The following is an 18,769-nucleotide window of genomic DNA, read 5'->3' on the forward strand; positions in this document are numbered from 1 at the left end:
ATAGTCAATACACAATGATACAACATTTAAAAAATAATCAAGTAGGCCAAGATGTCCATGGATATCATATCCCTGTTCATCATGGATCATCTCAGGGCACAAGTACCTTTGCCTACAACAAGGAGATTATTCACTAGAGTCTTTTGCTAATTCCTGATACATAGGGATAAGATGTCATTATGTGGTCTAGACACACTGAGATTGATCTCTCATACTTCAAGAGGCCATTGGTTCCAAACTGATTGTGAGTTGTTTTCATCATGGATCTTGATACAGTTTAGGGTTTTGTTCATGCTTATTGTCTTTAACAGGCCAGGTCTGAGGATTTTCAGTGGAAGTGGTTACTTGCTGGCCCAGGAGAGCTCTAAATTCAATGGTAGCAGATGCTATTAGATGAGACTTCTGGATAGTGAAGTTCCTTTTCTTCTCAGCACATCACCTGTTACCATGCTTCAGGTTCTGAAAGACATGAATCCTGGAGAAACACGACACCTTATATAAACATATATTTATTGTTATTTATTTATTATCTCATATTATAGCTCACCTCCTCAGAGAATCACATACAAACTTCAGGGATATTTCAATTTATTTACCCATGTTTTTTTTAAGGCCTCTTTCTTCCCTAAGAGACCTTATATGGTTTGGCTGTGTCTCCACCCAAATCTCATCTTGAAATATAGCTCTCATAATCCCCACATGTCATGGGAGGGACTTGGTGGGTGGTAATTGAATCATGGGGTTGGCTACACCCATACTGTTCTTGTGATAATGAGTGAGTTCTCACAAGATCTGATGGCTTAACAAGGGGCTTTTCCCTCTTTGCTCAGCACTTCTCCTTCCTGCCACCGTGTGAATAAGGACATGTTTGCTTCCCCATCTGCCATGATTGTAAGTTTCCTGAGGCCTTCCCAACCATATGGAACAGTGAGTCAATTAAACCTCTTTTCTTTATATATTACCCAGTCTCAGGTATTTCTTCATAGCAGCATGAAAATGGACTAATACAGTAAATTGGTACCAGGAATGGGATGCTACTATAAGGATATCAAAAATGTGGAAGCAACTTTGGAACTGGATAATAAGCAGAGTTTGAAACAGTTTGAAGGGCTCAGAAGAAGACAGGAAAATGTGGGAAACTTTGGAACTTCCTAGAAACTTGGAAGGTTCAGAAGACAGGGAGATGTGGGAAAGTTTGGAACTTCCTAGGGACTTGTTGAATTGCTTCAACCAAAATGCTGGTAGTAATATGAACAAAGAAGTCCAGCTTGAGGTGATCTCAGATGAAGATGAGGAACTAGTTGGGAACTACAGTAAAGGTCACTCTTGCTGTTTTTAGCAAGAGACTGTCAGCTGTTTGCCCCTACCCTAGAAATCTATGGAACTTTGAACTTGAGAGATGATTTAGGGTATCTGGCAGAAGAAATGTCTAAGAAACAAAGCATTCAAGAGGTGACAGAGCATAAAAGTTTAGAAAATTTGCCACCTGATGATGCAGTAGAAAAAAAAGCCCATTTTCTGAGGAGAAATTCAAATTAAGTTTACTGCAGGGATGGAGCCCTCATGGGAGAACCTCTGCTAGAGCAGAGCAGAAGGGAAATGTGGGGTCAAAGTCCCCCACACAGAGTCCCCACTGGTGCACTGACCAGTGGAGCAAAGAAAAGAGGGCCACAGTCCTCCAGACCCCAGAATGGTAGATCCACCAACAGCTTGCACTGTGCATGCACCTGGAAAAGTCATAGGCACTCAATGCCAGCCCATGAAAGCAGCTAGGAGGAGAGCTGTACCCTGCAAAGCCACATGGGGCACAGCTGCCCAAAGCCATGGGAGCCCACCTGTTGCATTAGCATGACCTGGATGTGAGACATGGAGTCAAACAAGATCATTTAGAACTTTAAGGTTTAATGGCTGCCCTATTGGATTTCAGACTTGCATGGGGCCTGTAGCCCCTTTGTTTCGGTCACTTTCTGCCATTTGAAACAGGTATATTTACCCAATGTCTGTACCCCGTTGTATCTAGGAAGTAACTAACTAGCTGTTGATTTTATAGGCTCATAGGCAGAGGGGACTTGCTTTGTCTTAGATGAGACTTTGGACTTGGTTTTTTGGGTTCATGCTGGAATGACCTAAGACTCTGAGGGACTGTTGGAAAGGCATCATTGTGTTTGGAAATGAGAGGACATGAGATTTGGGAGGGGCCAGGAGCAGAATGATACAGTTTGGCTGTGTCCCCACCAAAATCTCATCTTGAATTGTAGCTCCCATAATCCCCACATGTTGTGGGAGGAACCCAGTGGATGGTAATTGAATTATGGAAGCAGTTACCCCCATGCTGTTCTCCTGATATTGAGTGTATGTGTAAGTCTGAATGACTTTCATATTCTTTTTGTGCTCCTAGAACCTAATTTTTGGTTTTTGGAAAATTCAAAGAATGGAGAATCAAATCAAGAGATAGAAAACTTCATGCTATTCTGACATATAGAACTCAAACAGTATTGCTGAAAAATAAATATGACCACTTTCACCATAGATCTGAAGAGTATTTGCTATTTATTGATACTTTATAAGGATGGTGATGATGACAATGATAAAGGGTGCATCCTGAAGCAAAAGCAGTGTCAGCCCAACCTCACATGCTCTAAAAAAAAAAAAAATGAGAAGAAAGAACCATAGTCAGGACGAGGACTCTGACCCCTCCATCCCTTCCCCTGGAGTTCCACCAATATGGTGGCCTTGAATTCTATGAGGAAATGCTCCCTCCTGAGGAGCAATGAGGAGAAAATGTGTGGTTGATGCCTAGGAGAGGAAATTTAAATTTGGAATACTAGTATCTGTGAACATGCACATTGAAGCAACTAAGCAATGACTAGCTGACAAGCACCAGTTTATGCTTGAAGAATTATAGTCAAGGATCCTAATGAAATTGTTTTTACTCCTACTCCTCGGAAAATTGAATTAACTCCAATAAGAGTACATCTGTAGATTTAGCCCATAGAAGGCAGCTAGCTTTCTTGCAGAAGTCAGGGTTTTTCCTTCTGAACTTCTCCCAGAGTATTCTCTATTTATGGGGAGTCTGTCTGGGTGAATATCTCAGTAGCATGTTTACTGCTGTGTATATTGTAGACACATCCCCAAAGTACTTTTCCAGCTATGGTTTCTATTGGTTGCAACAAACCTGTGATAAAAGTCAGATGTTTGATGAAGAGCCTGAGGCATAGATAAGTTAAGCCATTTTTCAGAGCTTGCACAGCTGCTGAGTTTAGTGATAGACCTGAAATTGGACCCAGTCCCTTCTCTACCAGCCTGGCCTCCAGATGGCAGCACATGGTGAGTGCTCACAAATAAGAATAGTAAAGAATGACTGTTGACCGGGCGGGGTGGCTCACGCCTGTAATCCCAGCACTTTGGGAGGCTGAGGCGGGCACATCACGAGGTCAGGAGATCGAGATCATCCTGGCTAACTGGGTGACACCCCATCTCCACTAAAAAAAAAAAATACAAAACAATTAGCCAGGCATGGCAGTGGGTACCTGTGGCCCCAGCTACTCAGGAGGCTGAGGCAGGAGAATGGCGTGAACCCAGGAGGCAGAGCTTGCAGTGAGCAGAGATCACACCATTGCACTGCACTCCAGCCTAGGTGACAGAGCAAGACTGTCTCACAAAAAAAAAAGAAAAGAAATGACTGTTTCGTCACTGATGTGGATTATTTTTTTTTCCAATGAACATAGTGATGAGAGCAATCACAAAAGCACTGATAAGCATCTTCTTCTGAGTCTTTACCAATTATTCATGTTATTCATAACCAAGATAGAGCAAAGCAAATACATAGCTTCATTGCTACCACTTATGTGCCTGCTGTATCCATTGAAATGTAATATACATCAATACATGTATTTTTGCTCAGTTATTACTTAAATTTGTAAGGAAGATATTATTCTTCCCATATTACAGATGAAGAAACTGAGATCCAGAAAAAAGAAATAACTTGCTTTCATGTAGATGTAACTATGATGTGTCTGAGTCTGTATCATACATGATTCTGCATTCATGTTGGACTGTATTCCCTATGCTTACCTCACCAGTGCAGTCATTAAGAACCTAGCCCACAGGAGGCCACAGCTGCTGTCAAGCAGGTGTGGCTGTTAATTTGCAGTTTCCATTGTCCCTGAGCTATTTCAATGAAAAAACCAGGAGGAGACAGCTTTCTCCTGTCAAAGACAGCTACACCTGTCTTTGCCTAAAAATTACTACAGGCTTTGGCATGATCAGAGCATGTGTCTTCAGCAACTGTGAAACCTGCCTTTGTGGTTCTACATCTGAACACAGCTGTGAAAAGTATAGCCTGTAGCTTGGATCCTTGGCCTCTGGTGGAGTGTCCTTCTCATTCCTGGTAGGTACCAGTGACTCCACGCAACATTTCACCTTTTTTTTTTTTTTTTTTTTTTGAGACAGAGTATCACTCTGTCTCCCAGGCTGGAGTAAAATGGCATGATCTCGACTCACTGTAACCTCCGTCTCCCAGGTTCAAGTGATTATCCTGCCTCAGCCTCCCAAGTAGCTAGGATTACAGGCACCTGCCACCATGCCTGGCTAATTTTTGCATTTTTAGTAGAGATGGGGTTTCACCATGTTGTTCACGCTGGTCCCAAACTCCTGACCTCAAGTGATCTGTCTGCTTTGGCCTCCCAAAGTGCTGGGATTACAGGTGTGAGCCACTGTGCCCAGCCTCATTTCACCTTCTTTAAACTTGTTTTCAAGGAAGGCATTACTCTTATTCTTATCAATGTAAAATTGTCTGCAAGGAGTTAGAAGAGTTACTCTTTTCCTAAGGAAATGGATGTGAGGGGGAGACAAGCATGCTGCCACTTTAGTGAATGATGGCAGTTCTAGGCATTGGCAGGAAAGGCTGTTTTTTGTATTATCATTAACCCAACATTTCCTTGAATGCATATCTGCACATAGGTAATTTGAAATAATAACCAAGAGGAAAAAAAAATTAGAATTAACCAGACTAAAAACATGGACCCTAATCTGAACAAAATCCAGTGATTAGATTTTATTGACTAATAAAAAAAATTAAACGTTTAAGTTTTTTGTGGTCATTTTTTATCACTCATAAAGACGGCCCCTAGGCAGCCATGTTTATGGTTTGCACTTGATTAAACATTGTGGTCGCTTGATCCAAGCTGAGCCAATCAGGTTCCTCCTCCTGGTGAGCTGGAATCACGGTTAAAATCCTATTCAAATTGACCTCAGGGGTTGGGATAAGGCTGTCTGCTGACACAGTGAGAAATCCAGTCTGCAGTGGGAGAAGGGATGGAGCAGAAAGCAGGAATGAGACACTAAGAGTGTGTCTTCCCTAAGTTCTGGGGCTTTGCCTTTTCCTGGTTCCAAATCCTTTGAGTCCAGGTTCCAGGGCTCCATGAGATGCTCCAATTTCTGTGTAAAGACCAACCAAAATATGGTGGAAGTGCAGAGGGAGGCATCATTTTCTTAAACTGGATTTGTTAGCCACATTATGTAGTTTCAAAGGACAGAACTATGAGATAGTGGGAAAAACTGGTCAAAATATGTTGATGCCATGAAATGTTGAATCCCAGTGCCATTATTTGGCCAATTTATTTCATCTTTCTGAGGTTCAGTATCCCCATTTGTAAATGAGGACTGTGTTTCCAATCTCATAGGATTTTTGTAAAAATTAACTCACATATGTATAGTAGGTGGGTCTAGCTCTAACGATTAGACCTAGCACCTGGAGAAAAGTTACAGGATGGGCAAAGGTCATACCTTGGAAGGGCTTATGTGCCAGGCTAAGAAGGTAAAACTTCAAATTGAAGGCAACGAAGTAATTAAAGGGCTTTGTAGAGAGGAAAGATATGGTTAAATTTGCCTTTAAAGGAGATCACAGAGTACTGAGCAGTGAGATTCGGAGGGGACACAGGAAACAGAAAAAAACAGGGACCTGTAGTAGTGAGAAGATTGTGGCTGAAGTCCAGGGTATTAATTATGGAGGCCTGGAACGAGCAGCTGGCATGGGGTTTAGAACGTGGGAGACAACATTCTCCTAGTTCTCTCAGATACAGAGATCATTTATGAATGGAGTTAATTGAGTTCTTTCTATTGCATGGCACCTGCAGAGAGGGTTGTTGAGTTTCGTTGCTGTTATTTTTTAAAGTTACCTATCTATGAAGTATACCACAAGGGAGAAAGTGTTTTGTATGTTAGGACCTTGGCAGATAGACATCAGAATGTCAGGGAAGTTTTGGACAATATCACTATTGTCTTTAATCCCCAATTATAGGATGAAAAATCTCTTTATTCAAAATAAACCTCAAATAAAGCCCCACATTATCCATTATAGCGCAGAACCAAAGCATCACCGTTCTTTATCTAAGAGGGTATGATATATCAAAAGTCATATGTCAACAAAGAGAATAACTGTTAAGGGTCAGGAAGAATCAGAGGGGACTGGTGGCTTTATCTTTTGGGGCACATTGAAGCAGTTTCAGAACCCCCACTTTTTCAGGTACCATCTGTGACCTCGTTGTTTAAATGTGAGCTGTCCAGACAGCAACAAAAGGAAAGATAAAATGTTTCAGTTGCCCACAATTAGTTTAGAAATTCAATAAACATATATGTGTTAAGCATGTGACTCTCTCTCTCTCTCTCTTTTTTTTTTTTTTTTTGGCTGTGCTTATTCTAATTATAGTTGGGAGTCAGGAGCAAAGAAAAAATTTAAGTTTTATGGAAATGCTTAATTTACAGGATGCAAGTGAAACTACTCTTTACAACAGTTTTGGAATTACAATAAAAGATGAGATGTTTCCAAGAATCTGTGCAGCAAACTGAATACATCAGTCTCATCTGACCCGCTGCCCTTCTCCACACTTGCTCGTGTGGTTCCTCACTCCCAACACATACAGATAATTTTAGACATTGTGCTTAACACCTTAGTACCTCTTTGGGTCCAGTGGGGATAAGATTAAAGGGGGACACCTTCCTCCTTCTGAATTCTAATACCTGGAATTATTTTCTTGAGAATAATGAGATTTAATGCTATAATTTCTATGCGAATGTGCTGTAGATGGCAGATATTATATATATGCAGAATATTCCTTAGAATACAATCATAAGAAAATAAACATTTTACCTTCTGTGGCTTTTTTTTTTTTTTTTTTTTTTTGACAGAGTCTCACTCTTTCACCCAGGCTGGAGTGCAGTAGTGTGATCTTGGCTCACTGCAACCTCCGCCTCCCAGGTTCAAGCAATTCTCCTGCCTCCCGAGTAGCTGGGATTACAGGCATGTGCCACCACACCCAGCTAATTTTTTTTTGTATTTTTAGTAAAGACGGGGTTTCACCATTTTGGTCTCGATCTCCTGACCTCATAATCAGCCCACCTCGGCCTCCCAAAGTGCTGGGATTACAGGCAGCGTGAGCCACCTCGCCTGGCCTACCTTCTGTAACTTTTAAGTCCATAGATCATCCCAATGCCTCGACACATAATAGATTTTGCAAGACAGCTCTGGGGATTTGGTATCCCTGGGCTTCAGCACATATTAATTATTCATCCTGTACAAGATACCTAACTTGCTCTCTTTCAGTTTCGTGAACTATAAAATGGGGATAATAATAGTACCTACAACACAGTCATGGGGTTGGGGTGAGTTCATTAACAATTCAAGTAAAGGGCTCTATCATTATTATAACTATTATCATGATTATTTTTGTTTCTCAGAAACCAAGTGCTAATGAAGATAGGAGAAAAGGTCTTGAGATTTCTCCAAAATACAATTTAGTATGATGGGTCTTTACATCCAAGATTTCTTGGTGTCCCATATGCACAGCTTTGAAATACCTATTCCGCTTAGCTTTGCAGACAATCACAGCTCTCTCCCTTCCCACTTCCTCCTCTCAGTGGCTCAAAGCTGAACTTGAACTCTGTGTAGAGGATTTACTGGTGAAGGAAACAAGGATAGGCTGGAGGCAGATACATGAACCCACATCCTGTTTCTGCTGCTTGGACAAGTTCTTTAGCCTCTCCAAATCCTTATTTTGTCCTCTCTAAAGCAGGATTAAAGATGTCCACCTAGAGAATTGTTGTGATTAGTAGATTGAATGAAAGCATAAATGTAAAACAAATGTAAAATGTCATCATGGTAGAAAAAAGGGCAATGTGTTTCCTTCAGAGCTGACCCTGAAGACACCTGTCTCAAGAGATCCTCCCACCTCAGCCTCCTCAGTAGCTGGGACTACAGGTGCATGCCACACAATGCCTGGCTAATGTTTTTATTTTTTGTAGAGACGGGGTCTTGCTGTGTTGCCCAGGCTGGTGTCAAACTCCTGGCCTCAAGCAGTCTTCCCACCTTGGCTTTGCAAACCTCTAAGATTACAGGTATCATCCATCATGCCCTGCCTGTGGTTCACTTTTTAAATGAAACCCTTTCAGATTTAATAGGGAGGGAAAATATCCTCTCTTTTCCCTGTTCATATGGACAAACTCAAGCCCAAGCTAAAATCAGTGAAAGATCACTCAACAACAACAAAAAGTTGTGGGTTTTTACTGGTGTTTCTTTTTTATAAATGTGAACCTAGGGGGACACAGGCTGCCTTTTAAATCTTTATCCATTTAGACTCTGCCTATCTTGTGTTAGAAGTACACACAATACAGTTGGATAAATTTTAAAAATTACAACGTTGTAGCAAAGGGAAAAATAAGGATGAGAAAATGAAAGGGCATAAAACATGTACAGCATAAATTGTTAGTGGAGTACCACAAATTTAGTTTCATATTTCCAAGTGGGAGGAAGAAAAAATGACCAGTTGTGAGATTTATAGCATGCATAAGATGAAAAGCAGATATTCTGGTGAGATGTAGCTGTCCCTGGTATTGGGATTGGAGACAGATTTTGCCCATTTGTCCTTATGAGGGAAGAAAGCTTCACAACTTTCCAACTAGACTCCTTGCATCCAGTCGTGTCCAGTAAATCCATCCTCCACTAGAAACTTAAATTATCTTCTCAATGAACAAAGTTTATATCATTCCCAACCTAAAATCTCCAGCCCTTTTTTTTTTTTTTTTTTGAGATGGAGTGCAGTGGTACAATCTCAGCTCACTGCAACCTCCACTTCCTGGATTCAAGCAATTCTCCTGCCTCAGCCTCCTGAGAAACTGGGACTACAGCGTGAGCCACCACGCCCAGCTAATTTTTGTATTTTTAATAGAGATAGGATTTCACCATGTTGGCCAGGATGGTCTTGATCTTTTGACCTAGTGATCCACCCACCTCAGCCTCCCAAAGTGCTGGGATTAAATGCATGAGCCACCACGCCCAGCCAGCTATCTTTTTTGTGCTCAAAAGCAATACAGAAATATTGCTTCTTTTTTTTTTAAAGGTGATTCTTAAATCGAACTTTTTTTTTTTTTTTTTTGGAGGCTGATGATTGCTGTTTCTTTTTTTTTTAATTTTTTAATTTTCATTTTAATTTTTTAATTTTATTTTATTGTTATTATACTTTAAGTTCTAGGGTACATGTGCATAACGTGCAGGTTTGTTACATATGTATACTTGTGCCATGTTGGTGTGCTGCACCCATCAACTCGTCATTTACATCAGGTAAAACTCCCAATACAATTCCTCCCCCCTCCCCCCTCCCCATGATAGGCCCTGGTGTGTGATGTTCCCCTTCCCAAGTCCAAGTGATCTCATTGTTCAGTTCCCACCTATGAGTGAGAACATGCGGTGTTTGGTTTTCTGTTCGATAGTTTGCTGAGAATGATGGTTTCCAGCTGCATCCATGTCCCTACAAAGGACACGAACTCATCCTTTTTTATGGCTGCATAGTATTCCATGGTGTATATGTGCCACACTTTCTTAATCCAGTCTGTCACTGATGGACATTTGGGTTGATTTCAAGTCTTTGCTATTGCGAATAGTGCCACAATAAACATACATATGCTTTTGTCTTTATAGCAGCATGATTTATAATCCTTTGGGTATATACCCAGTAATGGGATGGCTGGGTTATATGGTACTTCTAGTTCTAGATCCTTGAGGAATCGCCATACTGTTTTCCATAATGATTGAACCAGTTTACAATCCCACCAACAGTGTAAAAGTCTTCCTATTTCTCCACATCCTCTCCAGCACCTGTTGTTTCCTGACTTTTTAATGATTGCCATTCTAGCTGGTGTGAGATGATATCTCATTGTGGTTTTGATTTGCATTTCTCTGATGGCCAGTGATGATGAGCATTTTTTCATGTGTCTGTTGGCTGTATGAATGTCTTCTTTTGAGAAATGTCTGTTCATAGATGGATTCACAGCTGAATTCTACCAGAGGTACAAGGAGGAGCTGGTACCATTCCTTCTGAAACTATTCCAATCAATAGAAAAAGAGGGAATCCTCCCTGACTCTTTTTATGAGGCCAACATCATCCTGATACCAAAGCCTGGCAGAGACACAACAAAAAAAGAGAATTTTAGACCAATATCCCTGACGAACATCAATGCAAAAATCCTCAATAAAATACTGGCAAACAGGATCCAGCAGCACATCAAAAGGCTTATCCACCATGATCAAGTGGGCTTCATCCCTGGGATGCAAGGCTGGTTCAACATATGCAAATCAATAAATGTAATCCAGCATATAAACAGAACCAAAGACAAAAACCACATGATTATCTCAATAGATGCAGAAAAGGCCTTTGACAAAATTCAACAGCCCTTCATGCTAAAAACGCTCAATAAATTTGGTATTGATGGAACGTATCTCAAAATAATAAGAGCTATTTATGACAAACCCACAGCCAATATCATACTGAATGAGCAAAAACTGGAAAAATTCCCTTTGAAAACTGACACAAGACAGGGATGCCCTCTCTCACCACTCCTATTCAACATAGTGTTGGAAGTTCTAGCTAAGGCAATCAGGCAAGAGAAAGAAATCAAGGGTATTCAATTAGGAAAAGAAGAAGTCAAATTGTCCCTGTTTGCAGATGACATGATTGTATATCTAGAAAACCCCATCGTCTCAGCTCAAAATCTCCTTAAGCTCATAAGCAACTTCAGCAAAGTCTCAGGATACAAAATTAATGTGCAAAAATCACAAGCATTCTTTTTTTTTTTTTTTTTGAGACGGAGTCTAGCTCTGTCGCCCAGGCTGGAGTGCAGTGGCGCGATCTCGGCTCACTGCAAGCTCCGCCTCCCGGGTTTACGCCATTCTCCTGCCTCAGCCTCCTGAGTAGCTGGGACTACAGGCGCCCGCCATCTCGCCCGGCTAGTTTTTTTGTATTTTTTTTAGTAGAGACGGGGTTTCACCGTGTAGACCAGGATGGTCTCGATCTCCTGACCTCGTGATCCACCCGTCTACAAGCATTCTTATACACCAGTAACAGACAAACAGAGAGCCAAATCATGAATGAACTTCCATTCACAATTGCTTCAAAGAGAATAAAATACCTAGGAATCCAACTTACAAGGGATATAAAGGACCTCTTCAAGGAGAACTACAAACCACTGCTCAGTGATATCAAAGAGGACACTAACAAATGGAAGAACATACCATGCTCATGGATAGGAAGAATCAATATCGTGAAAATGGCCATACTGCCCAAGGTGATTTATAGATTCAATGCCATCCCCATCAAGCTACCAATGAGTTTCTTCACAGAATTGGAAAAAACGGCTTTAAAGTTCATATGGAAGCAAAAAAGAGCCCGCATTGCCAAGACAATCCTAAGTCATAAGAACAAAGCTGGAGGCATCACGCTACCTGACTTCAAACTATACTACAAGGCTACAGTAACCAAAAGAGCATGGTACTGGTACCAAAACAGAGTTATAGACCAATGGAACAGAGCAGAGTCCTCAGAAATAATACCACACATCTACAGCCATCTGATCTTTGACAAACCTGACAAAAACAAGAAATGGGGAAAGGATTCCCTATTTAATAAATGGTGCTGGGAAAATTGGCTAGCCGTAAGTAGAAAGCTGAAACTGGATCCTTTCCTTACTCCTTATAAGAAAATTAATTCAAGATGGATTAGAGACTTAAATGTTAGACCTAATACCATAAAAACCCTAGAAGAAAACCTAGGTAGTACCATTCAGGACATAGGCATGGGCAAGGACTTCATGTCTAAAACACCAAAAGCAATGGCAACAAAAGCAAAAATTGACAAATGGGATCTAATTAAACTAAAGAGCTTCTGCACAGCAAAAGAAACTACCATCAGAGTGAACAGGCAACCCACAGAATGGGAGAAAATTTGTACAATCTACTCGTCAGATAAAGGGCTAATGTCCAGAACCTACAAAGAACTCAAACAAATTTACAAGAAAAAAGCAGACAACCCCATCAAAAAGTGGGCAAAGAAATATTGCTTCTGAGAGGTGTTGTGCTGGTAAATGTTTAACCATCAGTTCTTGGAAAGAGACAGCAGCTCTGACTTTTAGCACTTGCCAGTTACTGAAGTATAAGTAATCCTACCATGGCCAACTTGAAGCTACTAAGAGTGGATTGGAAATAATTTCCACTATACAGATATAATAGATATAAATAACTTCAAGAACCTAGATAATAGTAAAGTCAGTAGTTAGGAAGTGATAAGTTTTAAAGATTTTTAAAAATATGATTTACTTAGTCATAAGTTTATATAATTAAATATTTTTTAGAAAGTGAGAGATGAGATTTCACTATGTTGCACAAGACTGGCCTTGAACTCTGGGCCCAGGCAATCCTCATGTCTCAGCCTCCTGAGTATCTGGGACTACCTGGGCATCACCACACCCAGCAACTTAATTTTTAATAATAACTGTTGAACAATAGCTTGAAAAATTTCTATTTAGCAACTGACTCTGTTGAACTTATATCAAGCTGGCTGCAACACATCACAAGGGCTGAAGCATCACACGATCTGTCCCCAGCTATCTTCTCCAGGATCATCTTTGGCTACTTGCTCTCTCATATCTTCTGCTCCAGACATTCTGAAGTACCACAAATAATCTAAGCTTTTCCTTAGATAATAATCAGAGCTTTTGTATACACTGTTCCTTTTGGCTGGAATTTGTTGACTAACTCCTTCTTGTCCTCCAGATCTCCATTTACAATGTTTCACTCTAAGAAGTCTTTTTTGGCACTATAAATTGGTGTGGTGATTGTTTGGAGAAGAATTAATATTGCGCAATCCTGATTTTTGTCCTGATTCCTGGTGGTAATCTCTAAGTCCTTGGAAAGTTCTGCCTGATAGGAGTGTCTTTGTTTACTCGGGCCACACCTAATAGTGCAAGTTGACAGTGCGATTTACAATGAGGGCTTTGGATCACCATGGGGTGTATAGGCTTGACCTCCATAGAGGATGAAAACTAAGGTCAGGAACATGAATAGTCAACCATATCTATGTAACTGAGCCCCAATAAAAACTCTGCACATCAGGGCTCAGGAGAACTTTTCTGAGGACACTAATACTCCATATGTATGGTCACACATTGCTACTGGGAGAAGTTTGCAATGTCTGTGATTCCACTGTTGAGGGGCAGGAACAATTGGTAGCTGGCATTTGGAATTCTCTTGAACCTTGCCCCATGCACTGCTTCCCTTGGCTGATTTTCATCTGTATCCCTTTGCTATGATAAGCCATAATTATGAGTAAAACAGCTTTCTGTGAGTTTTGTGAGTATTTCTAGCAAGTTATTGATCCTGAGGTGGTCTCAGAGTCCCCCAAAATTTCAATTGGTGTCAGAAGGGAGGGTAGTTTTGGGGACCCCCAAACTTTGGGAACTCTCAAACCTTTTAAGTGCTTTCACTCACTGTGGTGCATGTACCACCCTATGAAGCATTTTCCTGCTTACCTGTCTGAGACTGGGGACTGTACCTTGTTCACTATTGCATCCCTAGAACCTAAATCATGGCAAAATGTAGTCACTCAAACATTGGTGGAATGAGTTTAACAGACAGTATTATCATATTGCTGTAATAATCACACATTTGTTCCTTAAAATTATTTTTATTTTTACATGAATCAGCTAAATTGAAAAAAATAATGACTGATGACCACTCAATAAAACCAATTTCATAAGCAGCCAAGAAGCACATCATTATGAATCTCTTACTTTGATAATTTCATTTCATCTAATAATAATATTTAGATCATAGATGAATGCAAAATTATTTTTCAGATAAGGTTTCTTCCAACTGACCTTATGATGAAAATTACATTGCAGAATATGATGTCTTGTTTTCTAGGATATACCTGGAGGATAGATTAAAGGGTTGCTCCAGGAGCTTCATAAGCCAGCTGAGTCCAGGATAGGATTAACATCAACCTGGGAAAATACACACATTCAACTAGAATACTTGGCTGAGTAGAAGCCTACTTCAATGCTGACCAGAGATAACCAGTTTTCTTTTGTTTATTCTACATGAAAGTAAAAAGATCTGAGAACGTAAGCTGAATCTACTGCAGAGAACACAATCAAGTCCCTTTGCCCTGTAAATCAATGTATTCACCTGCAGAATGAGGATAATAATGTTCACCTTGCTTCACAAAATGTTGTGGCGATCAAAGGAGATGACAAGCATAAGAACTCTGGAAATACTAAAGCATGTACACAATTTTGCTTTTCTCTCACTGTTCACATATGAGAGACACGATGCCACCTGGACACTTGCTTAACAGTGTTTAAGACTGTTAATTAGTCTAAAGAAAACAGAAACAATGTATCATCTAAGTTTACAGGTAGCAGGTCAAAACTGGTGTAATGGCAACAACTAATTTTTATTGAGTACTCACTGGACACTGGGTCAACCACTTCACATTATATCATTTTATCCTCACAACTCCTCAGGGTACATACATTATTATCCTCAACTTATAGATGAGGAAACTGAGGCTCAAGGGTATGACATAACCTTGTCTGGGGTCACATCATCAGTAATTAGAAGAGATGAGACTCCAGCTCAACTTGTCTCTGTGAAATCCAATCTCTTACCAGTATGCAGATATACCCCTCTGTGGAAGGACTTAGAGAGGGAATTCGTGATGAGTGAGTTTTTGGTCATTGTGCAGCTATGATTAGAGATTTAGCCATAGCTCTCACCATATTCACATGAGAGCTAGAAGGGATAAAGAGAGGTGTTGTATGAATATTTTAACATGAAATGTAACTTCTTCTACTAACCATAACAAATACCACAACTCCCATTTCAGATTGGACCCCAAAGATGTGATAAGATTGCCCATGGGAAGCTTGCAATTTAAGTTTATTTTATAATCCATTTGAATAGAGTGATGAGATAAAATTAATTCGTGACAACTTGCTCTCAAATTGTGAATTTTGGGGAACATTTCCAGTAATCATTAGGTCCAGTAATCATTAGGTCTGTGTGAATCATTAGATTCACACTTTCACCTGTGTGTTTAAGAGCTGTTTTATTAATTCCTAGAGTAGGAGGATGAAATACATGGAAGAATTGACTTTGTCTCCTTTGCCTCCTAAATTTGCAATTTTTAATGTCAGTACAGTAAGTTGAGAATGGTTGTCGGGAGTCTTCTTAGTCCCAAATCCCCTCCCTGTTAAATCTCTTGTCTTCTTTATGCTTATTTGTTCTTCATGATGAGTTCTTCTCAAATGTGAATCCTGTTTTAACTGTACTGTATATGGACTAGGCTTTGTTAGAAAGAGGTTCCTCCTCATCATCTATAATAGCTTTTTTGGTCAATAAATACTAATACTGACCCTATTTTAAGGCCACTGTACCCTGAATGCCTCTGAGCTTAATGCTACAGAGACTTTCAGTGAATTTCTGATGTTCAGCATAAAAGCTTAGCTAGAGAGAAAACGGCTGTTATCTGAATGGTGGATTCACAGGTGTCTTCTCAGGTAGCAGAGCTTAACATTTTCTCAAGGCAATTGGGTGGTTATGCCCATGTTAAAATTGATCAAATTCTTCTCTTTACTGTGCTGATCTAATTGTGCACTGGGTTATTTCTTCCTAATGACCTATGGCACCAGCTAGTCCACGTTGATTAGTGTTTTGATCAGACTAGAGGTACACTTTGCAGACTTTTTCTTATACAAATGCTGTAATTCCCACTCTACTCCCACCCCTCAACCGTAGACCCTACCAATGTGTTTGAAATTTCACAACCCTGTTAATAATTTAGAAGTGTTCTATTATTCCCCCCTACTAGTAACTCATGCTCAGGGAAAAATAATTCAGAACAGATGTTCTCCATTTTGTTTTTCTGCCTACCTGACAAAAAGAGATTTTTGGCAACAGTGACATCAGAAAAAGAAATATTGGAAAAAAAAATGCTTGGGGAAGAGAAGGAACTGAACAGATGTTGTAGTCAAATCCTGACTTTCCATACAAATTGGGATCAATGTGGGGAGGTAGGAGGGGTACAAGGAAGAGGAAGACAATGCCATTGACCTCCTCTGCCTCTCATCTGTGTAAGGAGCAGGTCTGCCCTCAATGTTCCTACATTTTCTTCTTTTCTTCTATTTCCTACTCAATTTTTTTTCCCTTTCAACTATCTCATACTATCATTTGAGGCTCCACACACACCCTCCATGAAATCTCCCCCACTTTGTTAAGTATTTTTGATAAAAGAGAGTCAATGGTATAAATTACCCTGCTGATTTTGTCCATTATTTGTTTTGCATGTCAATTAATGTATATCCATGTCAGGATGAATAGAAACATATGAACACCTAATGGCGTTTCTAAGGTGGGAGTTGGTTGACTAGAGCAACAAGCAGTCGTATTCTTTAAATTTAAAAAGATTTGTCAACTAGAGATTTTTTTTTTAATGCTCTGATTTGATGAGCAAGGGAATAGCTTCAGAAAAATGTATGAGAGTCATATTTATATGATTGTGAAATTTTTTAAGCAGCAAGGATCTGAAACATACTTTTTAAAATAGCCAGATAGAAAAATCTTGGTGTGAGCAATTTACACTTGAAGTGACTGTTCTGTCTTTAGAACCCTGGGGAAAGTGAGGTGTTTAATGTATCTTCCAGACAATTACAAAGCAGTCCTTGATCAAAACCCTCTGTGAGAGGTATTGACAAACCTGTCCAACTGCAAGAATCTCCCGTAGAGAAAATGATCTATGAGATTACCTGCTGGCGGGTTCATGGGTCAGATTGTCAATATCTAGAGAAGGATCACAGAAATAAACATTTAGTGTTTGCTGTTCTGACATCTATATTTATGGTCCTGTTAAAGCAGTTGGTCAATCAAAACCAGTTAAAGCAATTATAATTTTCCCCAGCTACATGCAAGAGAAAGAAACTGAACTCTTTGTGATGAGAAGTCAATATAGCAAGATAATCCAAAATTGCTTTTTATTCATGTGGAGTGAATCTGGTACTATTATATTTTTTCCCGTGCAATTGTCTGATTAGATGAATGCAGTGAAGATGCATTAATGTAATGAAGTCAAATATTCAATTACATTTTATTTTTTCTTCCCTTCCTACATTGTTTGAGACTCCCAAAGAATTTGAAACAGAATGGTCCTTTCCCTATTGAATTTGGCTCCTTTATATTTGGCAAATATTTATTCTTTTATCTATGTTTCAACTGGAGCTGCAGTGAATAGGTCCATTTTGCTCATGGTTTGACTTCTGCTGTCAAACAATATAGGTGATGTTGTTAGGCATAAAATTATTTTGGAGATGACACAAATCACTGATGTAAGACAGATTCTGTGCTGGATGTTAATGACAAACCCCTTTGAAGGGACAACAGAAAGTATAAACGACAGCGTCTGAAGGAGGCTGTGATTTCCAAAATGTTTACTCAGAGCTTGAAGGCAATCTGTAAAAACAGGTGTCAAATTGTACTAGCTTGGTGCACAAGTAATTCAGGTTTTTGCAATAAAGATAAAGGCAAAAACTGCAATTACTTTTGCACCAACCTAATAAATCTTCTGAAGGGCTAAAAAGAAAGACAGATATAGTGAACCACCATCTGCTTTGGTAAACTTGATATTCAAATATTTGAATGGGAAAGAATACAGCTTCTGATTAAAAGCTCAGTTTCTAGAGTTAGGCAAAACTGCCTTTATCCAACATGAAGATTACATGACCTCAGGCAAGTTATTTTACCTCCCTAAGCCTCTGTTATCTCATGTGTAAAATGAAAATAATTATCAAAGTTGCCTGATAGAATTGTTATGAGTTTTAAATTACATAATTCATGCAAAGCTGTTGGTACAGTGTCTGAATCATAGTAAGCACCCAATAAATGTTAGCTCTTGTTATTATCAGAATGCTGACTAGTGTTCAATTCAATGAGCATTTACCTCACGCCTTTTATGTAAGCAAAAAACTAGATGTCTTCAGAAATAAATAACACATCATCTCTGTCCTCAGTTCAGGAGGTTAACTCTAGTACTCACCCTTATATTAGAAGGTAGACTGAAATAAGTGTTTAAAAAAGATATTATAGAAATGCTACTAGACCTAGTATCTTCTCAACGACCCCTGCTTCCAATCTGACCAATTCTCTATGTGAAAATGGAGGGATCTTTGTACAACTTTTTAGCATCCTCCTGTTGAACATAACATCCAAACTATGGACTATGGGGACTAGGCCCTGCCTAATCTGGCATCCAGGGTCCTCATTTGCTGTCACTCTGTCCCTCTTATGTTGCAATTCGTCTCCACCCCACTCCAGGGACTTTGTCCTGTACCTTCCCTCTGCCTGAACTGTTCCTCCTCCTTCTCTTTGCCTAGTTAATTCTCACCTTCAGGC

The sequence above is a fragment of the Trachypithecus francoisi genome, unplaced genomic scaffold (genome assembly GCF_009764315.1).
Source record: "Trachypithecus francoisi isolate TF-2019V2 unplaced genomic scaffold, Tfra_2.0 Lachesis_group9, whole genome shotgun sequence".
NCBI classification, from domain to species: Eukaryota; Metazoa; Chordata; class Mammalia; order Primates; family Cercopithecidae; genus Trachypithecus; species Trachypithecus francoisi.